Source organism: Hemicordylus capensis, chromosome 3 (assembly GCF_027244095.1).
Source record: "Hemicordylus capensis ecotype Gifberg chromosome 3, rHemCap1.1.pri, whole genome shotgun sequence".
Classification (NCBI taxonomy): Eukaryota; Metazoa; Chordata; class Lepidosauria; order Squamata; family Cordylidae; genus Hemicordylus; species Hemicordylus capensis.
The window spans coordinates 352,418,295-352,432,844 of record NC_069659.1 but is presented as its reverse complement, the minus strand read 5'-3'; the positions used below and the strand labels follow the sequence as shown (position 1 = coordinate 352,432,844).

The window sequence follows — 14,550 nt, the reverse complement described above, 5'->3', positions numbered from 1 at the left end:
CCTTTCCATGCACACATATGTACGCTCGGTCCTCCTGCCCCCCGCTGTCACTCTCTTATACAACCGAAAAGCCATCCTCTGCAAGACGTTCTTGCACACCGGATGGCTGTGATGAGACACGCTCCTGTCTGTGGCCTGCCACCAGAGCAGCAGCAAGGAGCCCAAAGGCCAAGATCTAGCAGCAGGCTCAAGCAGCAGACATTGTCTTCCAGTGAGAGTGTGGTGACCCCTTCATTTCTTGGATTCCTCCGCCCAGATCATAAGCAGCTCCTTCTTCTCTGAACTCAAGTTGGTTTATCCTCATCCAGCCCTTTACTGACTCCAGACAGGTGGTCGAGGATCGTGATGGTTCTGCTGAAAAGGAAACACAGGATGGAGCATCCTCTGCCTCTTGATGCCAGGTGGTCTCTCTCTCAGCTGCTGCATGTAGGTGTTAGACAGCAGGGGAGACAAGAGGCCACCATGGTTTCCCAGTGAATCTAAGCTTAAGGTTTGCCGCACTTCCAAAAGAGGTTTGGTGACCCTTGGTGGGTCTCCTGAGCAGTGAAGGTCAGCCATTTTGGGGCAGCCATGGAGAAAAGGCATCCTTGTGTTCTGATGCCCAAGCGGAGGCCGGGAGAGAACATTCTGGATCTCTTCCGCTAGCCTTAGTGTGATGCCCATTAGGCAAAATATCCTTCCTGACACCTCACCCCCATTTCCTGGGTGGGTCAAAGGAGGCATCCTTTTTTGGTGGATGCAGCTTCTAAGGGAGATGCTGGTATTGATGACTGGACGAGGCCAAGAGACCAGATTTGGGAGTCCAGTCAAGGCAAATAGTGGACTTAAAGTTGCCTGCCTGGCTAGCACACTAGCCATTTCCAGATCCCTGCCTAGGCCAGACATGGCAGTTCCTGGACCCACATGAGAGATGCACATTCTTTAGGGAAGCAGGGCAAAAGAGGCCTTGTGGTGCAACCCAACATCTGTCATGCAGGGCAGGGATTCCATGGGCATATGGGATACCAAAGTAACACTTGACTCCTCGGTCATTTGTTCCTCCCACAGCATGGATTTGGGTCCTCCATTGAGTCCTGCCTTTGGTACCCGTCTTCCTCCCTGGCAGAGGGAGAGGGTTGTTGTTTTTTCCTCTTGGGGTGAGTTTGTAGACATATTTTATTTATGGTACCAGAACTGGCAGCTCTTTGACATGAAAAGAACTTGAGTTAAGTACTTTGTAGTTGCACTGATTTCCACAGGAGAGGTTTAAGCAGGTGCCATTGAGATCAGCGGAACTTGAACGTCCCTGGGTTTGACTGGATCATGCCCAGTTGTATTGCAAGTTCATCTTCTAAGAGACTACAACTTCCTTTATCCTTCTGTGAGATTTCCGCGACAATATTTTTGCCATTGAAAAACCCGTTCCACTCCCAAACCCTGAAAAGCAGGGGGCATCTGTTGGCATCAGACGTTGTCCACTGTGACCTTCTGCATCCTGATCAATTGTGGCCACACAGGTGGTTAATTTAACCTGCAGACTATCATAGATTTCAGTGCAGCTGCAAGTGGGTCTCTTCCAAATCGAAGCAGTTCTCAGTTGCAATAACGTATTGAACTTCTAATGACTTGCATTGATCATTGTCAAACTGTTGTGAATGTAGCATAAACAGCACTGCAAAAGCAGTATAAGTCTGAAACCTCAACAGAATAGAAAAGAATATGCATATGTGTGTGTATAATACATACAGTGTACATGTGTGCACATGCATACACCTACAAGTTCATACAGGAATTGTGCATGCCTGGATTTGTTTGTGTTGAACCCTGATTCAGATGCCTCCTCAGCTGTGAAGCTCAGTGAGTGGGCCAGAAAAAGGGGTGAAGCTCAGACCTTCCCTTTCCAAAGGTCAGCCTTTAGCAGCAATTTTTTAATCTGTAGAAACAGACCAGGTGCATGCGGTGTTTTTTTTCCTCATAGTCAACACTTGCATTCTAGCTTGGAGCAGGAAATAAAGGCTGCTTTTTAGCTTGCAACAATCTCAACTTAGGAAAGTGAACTTGCTCCAGATTCAGTCTCCAGCTGATGTGGGATTGGGAAGAGGTTTTCCCGTAAGCATGCATGTTTTTGTTTCCTCTGTAAAATGTGGCTTGGCTCCCTTGCTTGAGTCATCCGGAGTTGCTTGCACTGTGCTTCTCCTTGCCTGTCGAAGCCCAGTGGGTCTGGATTTTATGGGTTAATCTGTGGAAGGTGGGAGCACTGGTGTGTGGAGGGTCCTGTCTCCAGGGTCCAGGGGGATGTATGTAAACTCCTTTCCAGCACTCTGATTCAGTGGCCAATCTTCCAGCGGAGGGCCCCTTTGTCAGTTGGTAGGTCTGGCTCTGCCTTTTAGGGTGCTGATACTGCTGGCAATGCATTCTGTGCTCTGTTCCCATATTAAGATCCAGCAATGTTTGTACTGAATCCACTGGAAATCAAACCGCATGATAGATGGGGCCAAAGATCCCCTCGTGAAGAGAGTATAGCATCAGTAGTATCCTTCTGAAAAGAGATGGAGTGAATCTCTGCTAAGTCGTTAAGTTGGAGCAAGGTGTTGCCTCTGGGTCTCCAATGCCCCTCTGTGAAATGGGAATATTAACAAGTTTGTTTGCACAAAGGATGAGGAAGGTTTGGAATCTGCAAGTTTAGAGCACAGCCTACCACAAATATACAGCTTTAAAGCTGTTTCGAAGCACTTTTATCATCATGGCTTTCTCCCAAAGAGCTCCAGGACATGTAGTTTCAAGGGACGACCGATTATTCTTTGCAAGAGAGTTTCAAGGGACGACTGATAATTCTTTGCAAGAGATCAGTGGCCTCTCTGAACAACCCTCTCGTTCCTTTTTTCCTTGTAAACTGCTCTGAGAGCTTTTTGGTTGAAAAGCAGTATGAAAATATCCATCATCATCAGCAGCAGCATCATCATCATTATCATCATCACCATCATCACAGTCCCTTGATTGGGAATTTGTACCACTTAACAGGCTTGAAACTGTACTGCTGTGGGAGACGTGGCCTCAGCATGCTTAAGCCAGGGTTCACAGCCTTGAGTCTTGAAGGCCATTGTGGCTGGAGATGATGGGAGTTGTAGTCCAGTAACATCTGGGGACCCCAGGTTGAGAGAAATTTTTCTCACTCTCCCACAACACTAGAACCAGGGGTCACCCCATGAAACTGAAGGTCGGGAAATTTAGGACCGAGAAGAGGAAGTACTTTTTCACACTGTGCACAATTAATCTATGGAATTCTTTGCCATGGGATGTGGTGATGGCCACCAGCTTGGATGCCTTTGAAAGGGGTTTAGACAGATTCATGGAGGCCAGGTCTATCAATGGCTACTAGTCTGGTGGCTGTTGGCCACCTCCAGCCTCAGAGGCACAATGCCTCTCAATACCAAATGCAGGGGAGCAACAGCAGGAGAGAGGGCATGCACGTACCTCTTGCCCGTGGGCATCCCAGGGACATCTGGTGGGCCACTGTGTGAAACAGGATGCTGGACTAGATGGGCCTCCTTGGGCCTGATCCCGCAGGGCTGTTCTTATGGATATTTATATCCCGCTGTTCAACAAAAAAAAGTTCTTGAAGTGGTTAACATAGAATAAAGAATAAGATAAGATAACATAGAAGAATAGAATAACATAGAATAAGATAACATAGAATAAGATAAGATAACATAGAATAAGGAATAAGATGATGCCCTGCCCCGCCAAGGCTCACGATCCAAAAAGAGGCGCAAGGTAGAGACCAGCAACAGCCAGTGGAAGGATGCTGTGCTGGGGATGGAGAGGGGCTCTTATTCCTCCCCCGCTAAAACATAAAAAGAGGATTGCCGCTTGAGGATTGCCCCTCTGTTAGCAGGGGCTAAGGGTTGACAGGTATGTTTAAAAAAAATCTTCATCAGGGGGCCGCCTGCAGAAACTTAATGGCCCAAGTCGGGTTCTCAGGGGAGGGGGCAGGCCTGTGTCTGGGCTTTATCACTTTTGGACAGCAGGTGGGAGCTTGCATGGTGGGATCCCCCCTCCCCCCCCGCCCAAGAAAGTAAGCCTTTCCACATAGAAAGCTAGCATGTTTGGGGGGAGGTTCCGCTGTCATTCTTCTCCTCGTTTTCTGCGTGCGGGGAATGTTTTCTTTTCTTTTTGCCTTTTGAGAAGCATTCAGTCAAGTGAGCCTCCCTGAAGTGGTACGGTCCTGGCCGAGGTTTATCATCCCTCCGAGAACTAGGCCTGAGATGCCCTGCGTTTGGATGGGAGTGCCGGAAAGGGGCACAGTTGGGGGCTGCTGTCCCCCTGAGCTCTGTGTTTGGCAGGGACGGGCCGACTTGCATTTCTCCCAGCCTCCCCCAACGTGTGCTGTCTCAGGCCTTGTCCAAAGCGGTACCCGCAGCCCCAGCATCTGCCCCTTTGCCAACTGGGATCGAGGACACCGACCTGGGAGGCAGCGGGGCCAGGCCTTGGAGCGGTGCTCTGCTGCCCTCGCATTTGGTGCCGGGAAGAGAGGTGTTTGCAAGGTTGACAGTGCTGAAGAGTTGCAGGGAGGGATGCCTTGGAAAGAGAAGTGTGCCCTTAACAGCCCTGCAGACAGCAGTATCTCACCACTGGCCCTTCTTTCAAACAAAGCCAGGCCTGTTCCTTGAAGTCCCGGAAGAGAGGTGGATGACTCCCCCAAGACACCAGCGCAGCAGCATCCAGGAAGAATCACCGTTTCCCTGACAAGGCACTGCTGTCGCTGCAGGCTGGCGTAAAGAGGAAGTGGGGCAGGGAGGGGGAGCTGTGGGGCTGCCTGCAACCACTTGGTGCCTGCGCTTTGGGTCTGGAGGAGGGAGGCCTTGCAAGTCTCCCTTCCCTCGGCCGTCTTCTCCATCCTCGCTGCAGATGCAGCTGGGCCACTAGCCACCCTTGTTCTTCAGTGCCGAGGATTCCAGAGGCCCAGCACTTCCAGGCAGGGCTTGGTTGGTGCCCACACTGGCTGGGGCTTAGCCCCACACCCTGTTTTTTCACAGCCAGGGCTCCGCCTTATCAGCCAAGGTGGGCAGACTGCAGGCTTGTGGGCCTGCCTTCAGCCTGTTGCAGCAAGCATACCCCAGGAAAGAGTCTTGTGGTACTTTAAAAATGAACGGATTCTCACGGAAGCTTTCATGGACTAGAGTCTGCTTCAGAGGCGCAACATCTAGTTAGGTGATTTGTTTTTGACTGGCCGCTGCCTGGGACCCACTAGCCAGAGCCAGGCGTGAAATAGTGAAGGAACAGGTGGAACCAGAGGCAAAATATCGACTCGGGGGGGGGGGGGCTCCCCCCAATGGCCTCCTGTCCCCAACTAGGAAAACCTGTATATAAAAGTACCAATCTCCATCTGAGTTATTACAAGTCAGAAAATTTAACACACAACTCCAGAGCCTGGTCAGAGGCACTGATGAATACTCCAGTTGTACAGGTGAGGAACACGGAAGCCAAGAAGTAAACAAAACACAGGAACTTAGGTAGCAGCTTTCTGCTGAGTCAGATACCTTTGGTCCCTCTAGCTCAGTACTGTCTACTGACTGGCAGCAGCTCTCCAAGGTTTCAAGCAAGAGTTTTCTCCCTTCAAATGGATTGAACCTGGGACCTTCTGCATGCAAAGCAGATGCCCCACTGAGCTAAGGCCAGCCATGGAATTCAAATTATTAAGAGCACTTGCTGCTGATCTGTTGCAAATCATAATAGATCCGGACTATCCCCATTGTGAGAAATAAAGTAGTAGGGCATGAGTGTTCTTGAGCATGTGCAAAGTGCCTCTCATACTACCAGAGCCATACACAATAATAATCCTTAACATTTACATTGCCCTTTGGAGTCACTCTATAATAGACTGTTCAAATGACTAAATAAACATTACTGCAGTGATCCTTACAAGAGCTCTGTCAGTAGACAGGTATTATGCCCTCATTGCTGATATGGAACAAAGGAAGCTGCCATATACTGAGTCAGACCATTGGTCTATCTTGTTCAGTATTGTCTACACAGACTGGCAGCGGCTTCTCCAAGGTTGCAGGCAGGAGTCTCTCTCAGCCCTATCTTGGAGATGCTGCCAGGGAGGGAGCTTGGAACCTTCTGCTTTTCTCAGAGCAGCTCCATGCCCTGAGGGGAATCTCTTGCAGTGCTCACACTTCTAGTCTCCCATTCATATGCAACCAGGGAGGGCCCTGCTTAGCTAAGGGGACCAGTCATGCTTGCGACCACAAGACCAGCTCTCTGCTTGGAGGATAGCAGCTTGCTTAGTGTGGTTGTGTTTTTAAAGGATGAACTTCTTGCTTTTCATCAGGTTGAATGGGCTTTGCCCAGTTGGGCAGGGTGGGGTGCTTTCTCCACCTGCTAAAGTGCCAGCCTTTCATGGCGCTGGCTCCCGAAAGGGCCGTAGTTCATCCTGCCTGCCATACGCAGAGGCAAAACAGCCCTTCTGGCTTCTGCACGGGTTCGGGATATAGCAGCCAGTTGTCTTCTGGAATCCAGCCAGATCCACTGTTGTAAAGCTCCAAAGGAAACATAATCCCATTTGAGAAGAAGTAAAAGCAGCCCTCCTGTTTTCTGCTTGGAACAGCTGAAGGCCATGGGGGCTGGGGACGATGGGAATTGTAGTCCAACAACACCTGGGGACCCAGGGCTGGAAACCCCTGTGCTCAGCAACCAGCCTGGGGTTAGTTCTCGAAAACAAGGCCCACTATTTTTAAAGAAGAGTTTTTGAAAGATCCTTGTGACAGGCTCAGGCTCAAGACATGAGAGTTCGCAGCAGGGCTCCACTTGGTACTTGTGGCTGCAGATTCCAGTCTGTAGGTCAGGGTCTCTTCCCTAAAAGAGAACGGCACCTTTTGCAGTAAGCTGTGCTGGGCTGGATCAGACACAAGGCCTATCTCGTCCGGGCTCTCTGTGCTCACAAACAAAGCATGATGCTGCTGCCCGTTCTTTGTTGCCTTTCTCCAGTATCTGATACAGACTGCTTCTGTACATGGAAGTTCTAGATAACCGTTATGTCTGATCGCCACGGGCAGACCTTCTCCTCCATGAATTTGTCTGACCTTGAGTCACTGGATGCTGTTGGACTACAACTCTCATCATCCCCCGACACAGCCAAAAGCTGTTGAGGCTTGGGGTGATGGGAGTTGTAGTCCAACAGCATCTGGAAACCCAAGGTTGAGAACACCTGGAATCCTTTTTTATCAAGCCATCCCATGCCAGTGAGTTTCATTACTTATTTATGCATAGTTGAAAACGATGGATGGTAGTCAGATCTTGCTTGGAGTTGATGTGAGAGGGAGTGTGGTGTGTGTGTGTGTCTGTGTCTGTGTGTTTGATGTCAAGAAAGATTGAAGTCCTCCACAGGGGGCATACTGATTTTGTACAGACAGCATCGAGAACGCTGGTCAGCCCTGCTGAAATCACGAGGACTTGTGTGGCTGAGACGAGAGTTCTCCGACTTGGATCCCCAGATGTTGCTGAACTTCAGTTCCCATCAGCCATTGTGGCTGGGGATGATGTGGTTGAACAACATTGTGGTGGGAGGCAAGGTTGAGAACTCTTGGGCTTAAGAGCATTTTAGGAAGGGGAACCGGTTGTTGTTGGGTGGTGGTTTTTGTTTTTCTTAAAGGGAACTTACTTTGGTCATCTCTTGGGGATTCATTAGGGTTCAGGAGAAGTAAGTGAGACTCAGAGCATGAGCAGAGCAACCTGCTGGATCGGAGGACCAAAGGTCCTAGTCCTCTGGCACACTGCATCTCACAGCAGCCAAGCAGTTCCTCTGATCTCTTCTTCACAACTGGAAATTGGAGGCATACTGCCTCTGGACCTGGAGATTCCACATAATGGCTAATAGCCATGGATGGACCCCTCCTCCTCTGCCTCCTCCTCCTTGAAATTCACTATTGCCCCCTGAAGTGAATGGCCCAACAGGTTGAGACCTGCCTATGATTTTGCAGGATGGACTTGCATGCATTTTCTCAAACGTTGCTCCGAAAACTATAAAGACTAGAAAACATTCTCTTGAAAAGGAGAAAAGGATGAAAGTGGAGGTTCTGAGGAAAGTCTCTTTGTACCTGGCCTCCAAATCTGCCACTTCTCCACCAGCGGGCTGACAGGAGTTTGCGCACTCCTGGGGATGTCCGCTACAAAAGAGGCCACTTGGAAAAGGCATCTGTGCAGGAGAAAGAGCAGCCGGAAGGTGGCCAGGGGCAGATGTGTGACTCCAGAGGGACGTGGCTTCCCGCCCTCGGAGAGTTTAAATGTAAGTTGCATGAAGAAATTTGTTCTTTATAGAAATAGGAATGTGATCATCTCACATGCAAAACGTGACGGTGATGTTATGTTCTCAGAACGGCAACAGGATATGATTGCTCACTTGAGGCAGCCCCTCTTCTCCCCTTCTCCCCCACACACCCCCTTGCCACTCTGGCTGTATCTGACCTGACCCTTTGCCATCGGTTCTGGAGCCCTCTTGCGTCTCCCCCCTCTGCCTCTTCGGCACCGTGCCAGATGAGCAGGCGTCCCCTCTGCAGAACGGTCTGTTTAATCTGTCCGACAGTGTGGGGGAGACTCCCTTACAGAGGGAGCCAGGATCCAACCCACAGCAAGCCTCTGGCTCTCCCTCCCCAGGATGTAAAGGAACAACTGAGCTTTTGACATAATGCACACCTCTGGGCTCTCTCCCTTTTGCCTGCTGCTGGAGAGAACAACAACAACGGGCTTTCTTGCACAGATGACTGATTCAGTCCACTTTGTGCCATGAGAGCTGGCTGGGGCTCCTTTCCTAGGGGCACAAAAAGCCAAGCAGAGCCTCCCCCCCACCCCCGCTCCTGGTCACCATAGCATTTGCTTCTTGAAACTTCACTCTCTTCATGGGCCAGCAGCTCCGCCGCCTATTCGTAATCTTTCACCACAGTTGCTGGCTCGCATTCCCCTTGTATTCACCCACCCAGAGTTATCGCAGCTGTTCCTTTAGGACCGGAGATCCCAAGAGTGCCTCTTTTGATCTCCGGGTCATGTGCCAAAAGGCCCTGAATTCTGTAGCCTGAATGGACTGTGTGAATTAAACAACTTTGCTTAGTTTTGCATCATTTATCTGTGCGGAGTGGGGAGCCAGGGAGAAGGGGCTTTCTAAGCACCCCAAGTCCACCCTCTGATGGCTAGAATTCCTGTTTGGCTCTGCTTTGGGTTCTGAGAGTCCACCCCGTGCGGCCCACATTTTGACACTTAGCTTCACCTCCCTAAGGCTTGGAAACTTGATCTTTCCAAACAAAACTTAGATGATCAGGACAGAGGTGTGCACTGACCGGTTTTTGCAGACTGAATTCGAACCGAACCGGCAGTCCATGAACCGGTTCGGTCAAACTGGCTGTTCTGTTTGTTCCATTTGATCAGTAACAGATTCGACACAGTCCGATGTTCTGAGGGGCTATGCTTGTAAAGGGGAATCTGGTGAGGATTCCCCTTTACAAGCAAAGGGGACTCCTTTAAAAAGGCTTCCAAGGGCAACAGCGGGGGGGGGGGGGTGGCAGGTGGCTGGTGAAAGGGCACTTTTGAAAGTGGGTGCTTACCGATCCGGTGCCCGTGGCGATGGCTCCTGGAAACCCCGGCGCTTCCCGCAGCAGCCCGCCCATGTGGCAGCATGGTCCCGGTCTCACAGGAGTGCCAGGGCTTCCAGGAACCGCCGCCAGTGCTGGATCGGTAAGCACCTACTTTTAAAGGTGCCTTCTCACTGCCCTGCCCCCGGCTGCCCTGAGAAGCCTTTTAAAGGCCGGATTCCCCTGTGCTTGTCAAGGGGTAAAAATGCACGCACCTAGGTCAGCATGCTAAATGCCATGTGGAGAATTGGCAGAGGCCAAAGGAAGTATTTCAATACAAAATCAAAACCAGTCTCTGGAATTTGCTGCCATGTGGGATTTGCTAGTGGCAATGGCCACTAGCTTAGATTGCAAAAAGGGGATTCGACCCGTTCATGGAGGAAGTGAGGTCTAGGCAAGGCTGTTGGCCATGCTTTCCAAATGGACACTTTTTGTCCAGGGACCATCTGCTTTTGAAGGCCAGTTAGTTGCTGGGGGGAGGGGCAATCTACAGGGAAGGAGAGTAGCCTCCAAACCTTGCTTGTGGACTTCCCAGAGGCCTTTGGCTGGCCACCGTCAGAAATAAGATACTAGCCATGGCTGCGCGCTCCTACAGAGGCCCCAAAGGGCCAAAAATGTTCATTTACCCAGCTGCGGCGGTGATAAAGAAGGCCGGCGGGGGGAGAGGGAACCCGCGCAGACGCACACACCTGCAGCCTCAGGAAGCCCCCCGAAGGGGGTAAAGGTACTTTAAAAATAATAATTTTAAAAAACAAAAAAATTGCAGACTGGACCTGGCATTCCGGTTCCGATCCAATTGGTTTGACCCTGAACCCCCAGACCAGACCGCTGCACCGGTCCGCACATTCGTAGTGGAGGCAGGGAAGCTGTCTCCACGCCCTTCCTGAGACTCTCCTCTTGGAAATCTGTTTCCACTTGCTGTTGTGGTGGTGGACAGGAGGGAGCTTGGTTGGTCACAAGCCAAAGTTGATCTAGAACAGGGACGGCAGTCTGGATGCCACAGGGTAGGTGGGCTGGGGGGCAGAGCAAGTCCGGGGCTGAGCAGGCAGGCAGGTAGGTGCACAACTGAGGAGAGTGTGGGAACTGGCAGGTCCTTCCTCTCTGCTCAAGGCATGGGCTGCTCAGAGCCTGAGGTTGTACAGAGCCCAGGGGAACCCTTTGGGTCAGTTGATGACCACTAAGCTGCAGTCCCTCTTTCTGCCCTGATGGTGCCCAGGGGCAGTGGCTAGCTGGCCAGCTGGCACCTGGCAGTGCAGAGAACAAGACCTGAGTCCCTCGTTTGGGAGCCCTAGCCCCTTCCCTGGAGTCTGCCGGGCACTCTGAAGCGTCTCCAGTCCTCGTCGGTCTGTGTGTCTGCCTGGATGTGGCTTCCTCCGCACCCTGGCTGCTCAGAGTGCTGTGCTTCCATGTCGGCCTCATTAGGCTAGCACCAGGGGAGAGCTGCTATTGAGAGGCAACTGCGTGGCTGTTGTTGCAAATCTTGATTTAATAGCCTGGCTCAGCCGTACCATGCAAATGGGGATGCTGAGGGACCAGCCCCGGATTTCACAAAGATTAGCTGCTAAATTGGCCAGCAAGGGAACATTTAATAACTGGAGAACATAATGACTCATGCTCCCGCAGCTCCGAGAAGCGGCAGATTTGCAGCGAGCCGAACTGGCCTCCAGGAGGGGGTCGCAGAAATGCCACGCTGTGCGCCACACGCCGTGGCCTATATTCATTAGGCAGCTGGCACCTGGGTGTGTAATGAGGAGCTTGGGTGCCGGGCGTGATGGAGTGTCCTCTGTAAAGTGTGCTCCCAGTCTGGGTTGGTGGCGGCTTTGTTTGGGCCTGCTCAGAAGCAGCGTTTTTGGCAAGGCGCAGGAGCTGACTGCACACTTCCCTCCAGTCTCGCACAACCCCAGTGCTCCAGCGCCAGATCTGTGCATTGGCGCCCAAGAGCTTGCTTATTGCGTGGTAGCCTGGCTGCATCTGTGGTGATGAATGGCTGGGTAGCCTCGTGCCTGACACGGAAACTGCTTGCAGAGTCAGGAACCGGCTTGCCTGTGGCCGGCTGAAGCCACACCCAGGCAGGAACTGGAGGTCCGCTCAGGGCCTCAAGCCGAGGTGAGTAGCCAAGATGTGGAGCTGGCTGGCCCAAGCAAGTGCTTCTCCCACGGAGGTGCGCACTGCGTCTGAGCCAGTGTTCCCTCTAACCGGGATTCCCAGATGTTGTGGACTACAACTCCCATAATCCCCAAGCAAAAGCCGTTGCACCTGGGGATTCTGGGGGTTGTAATCAACCACATCTGGGGACCCCTGTTAGAGGGAACACTGGTCTGAACCCCAAGTCTTTGTGAGCCTCTGGTCCATTCCTGCCATTGAGGCCAGTGGCAATGAGGCCGCTGATGTAGGGAAAGCTTGCCAGCTGAAGGGCAGCCCAGGGCAGGTGGGGATAGTATCCAATGGGGCCTCACTGGGAGGCCTGGACAGGGGGTGCACCTGTGGCTCAGCTTGGCTACTTCCAACAAACCTAGATGGCTGCTTGTCTGCAGCAGCCGCTTGCGGTTCCCTCTGTCTCTCGGGCTAAGGGGAGCTCAGGCGGCTCCCCAGGATGTCTGAACCCACTCAATGATTAGGGACGGAGGTTTCTTGCTGCTTGAGCTTGATGCCTTCTTAGTGAGAGGCATCTCGGCTGCTTTGGTGGTCCGTCATTTAAATAAGACTCTTGGGTATTATTATTATTTGAGAGCTATTCTGGCATCATGGCTGAGACTGAGCTGTGAACTAAGAGGTCCCGAGTTCAAAACCTGAATCATGAACTCATTAGATGGCTCTGAGGCACACTTCTCGACTTCAGCTCCCCACCCCCTGCAGTAAGAGATTATAACTCTGGCCTACATGATGGGTTCTTGTAGGGGTTCCTGAGATGATGCATGTTATGTTATTGGTTAGCAGGGACCATCAGTGTATGTGTGCCTTGACAAAAGCAAAAGCTAAATAAGTCACTGTCAAGAGGAGCTTGCAATGTGCATTTCAATTCAGGGAGGTTCTGAGCAAACAGAATTACATTGAATTTGTAACTCTATACAAATTGAACTGCTATATAAAAAGTGCTTTTTTTTAGTTCTGGGAAGAGGTATGGTGGCTGGGGAGCTGGAAAATAACTTCCAGTGCTCTAAGGACCTAGGAAGCTACCTTATACCAAGTCAGACCATTGGTCCATCTAACTCAGATTTGTCCACTGAGACTGGTAGCTGCTTCTCCAAAGTTGCAGGCTGGATGGAGTCTTACCTGGAGATGCAGCCAGGGATTGAACCTGGGACCTTCTGCATCAAGCAGATGCTCTACCAGTGTGCTGTGGCCCCATCTAGAGATCCTGTATTTCAACTTCTGAAAAAAGGCCCCTTGCAGATGTAACACTTAAACAGGTTTTGTTTCCCATAACCACAGCTCAGTGTTGCATCTGAATGTTAATCAGAATGTTAAACCAAGATTAGAAATGGGTGTGCAAATCATGGTTAGCATTAACCATCTATCTATCTATATTACTCTCTAAGGTGTACCTGTGGCTAATCCTGTGAGTGGCAGCTCTTGCGAGAGTTCATGAGCAAAAGCACCATGGTGATTGGCCAGTGGAGATTCCATATGCAGATAGGGAGGAGGAGCCTGTGAGAGCAGAAGCACCATGGTGATTGGGCAATGGGGATTCCATATGCAGATTGGGAGGAGAAGTCTGTGATGGTTAATGTCAGTTGGAATGAAACTTTTACTGGTCGGAAGATGTCCTTGATTTTAGAGGAGAGGAATCTATAGAAAAAGGATAGTGGGCAGGGGTCTGCAAAGAGAGGAGTCGTGAGGGAGGAAAGAACCCCTTCAGGAGAAGAAGGCTGCCATTGTGTGAATTAGATGAAAAAACAAGATGAACAAGATCTGTTAACTCAGGAAGTGGGAGAGAGAGAGAGAGAAAGAAGTGTGTGTGGGGGGGAGAGAAACAGAAGGGAGGGCAGGGAACGGGCCTGAGCCTGTCAGCGGCCTGAGGGGAACGAGTGGCCATGGTGGCACCTATTGGATGAACAAGGAAGGGCCCAGTCAACCACTGCTGCTGTTTGGGGCTACTGAGGCCATTGGTGGAGAGAGGCAGGCAGGCAAGGGACGGGCCTGGGCCTGTCAGAGGCCTGAGAGGAATGAACGGCCATGGAGGTGGTGGCAGCGAGGAAGGGCCTGGTCAACCGCTGCTGCTGCTCCTCCTCCTATGGGGAGGAGCGGGGCTCGGGTGAGGGTGGGGAGGTCTCTGGTTTTGGGGGTCTGCAGCTTGGCCAATAGGCCCCAGCAACGCTGCAGCTGTGACCAAGAGGGGTGAGGGGGATGGAAGCAACGAGATGGAGGAGGAGGGGCAGGAGTGCGGCTCAGGTGAGGGTGGGGAGATCTCTGAGGTGAGGGGGGCTGTGGCAGGGGGTGAGGGGAGCAGTCAAGTACTAGCGCGCAGGTGCTCTGTGCAGGTTAAGCTAGTAGTTGAGTATTACATGTGCATGAAGCCAACCATGGTTGAGCCAGTTTTGTTGCCTCTGTGCTTGCAAGAGGTCAAGCCCGTCTCTCAAGTGTCTCTTTCTAAATATCCTCCAAGGGTAGAGCCTGTCTCAACATGCTAAACTGTGATTTCACGCACATCTGAGATCTTAACTAAGACAGAAGACCATGGCTGCTGCTAACCATCGTTAAGCATTGTGTCTACTCTGGGCCACACTCCTTATCAGAGTTGGGGTGAAAAGCTCTTCCCAAAAACCTTCCTTGCCCCCAGAAGGCTTCTCATTTACACCTGAGTGTCTCTTAAGCCCTCTTCAGGTGTTAACAGGATCTGACACTGTGTACAGCAGAGCTTCTCAAACTAGGGTCCCTGGATGTTGTTGGACTACAACTGCCATCATCCCCAGCCTTGGCCACTGTGGCTGGGGGTGATGGCACTTGT

The 14,550-nt window shown here is 51.4% G+C and overlaps 1 protein-coding gene across 2 annotated transcripts in view; it reads left to right on the top strand.

The window, feature by feature from the left end:
- DIS3L2 (DIS3 like 3'-5' exoribonuclease 2) overlaps nucleotides 1-14,550 on the top strand; it is a 309,415-nt gene that overhangs the window by 254,221 nt on the left and 40,644 nt on the right. The window lies entirely within an intron of this gene.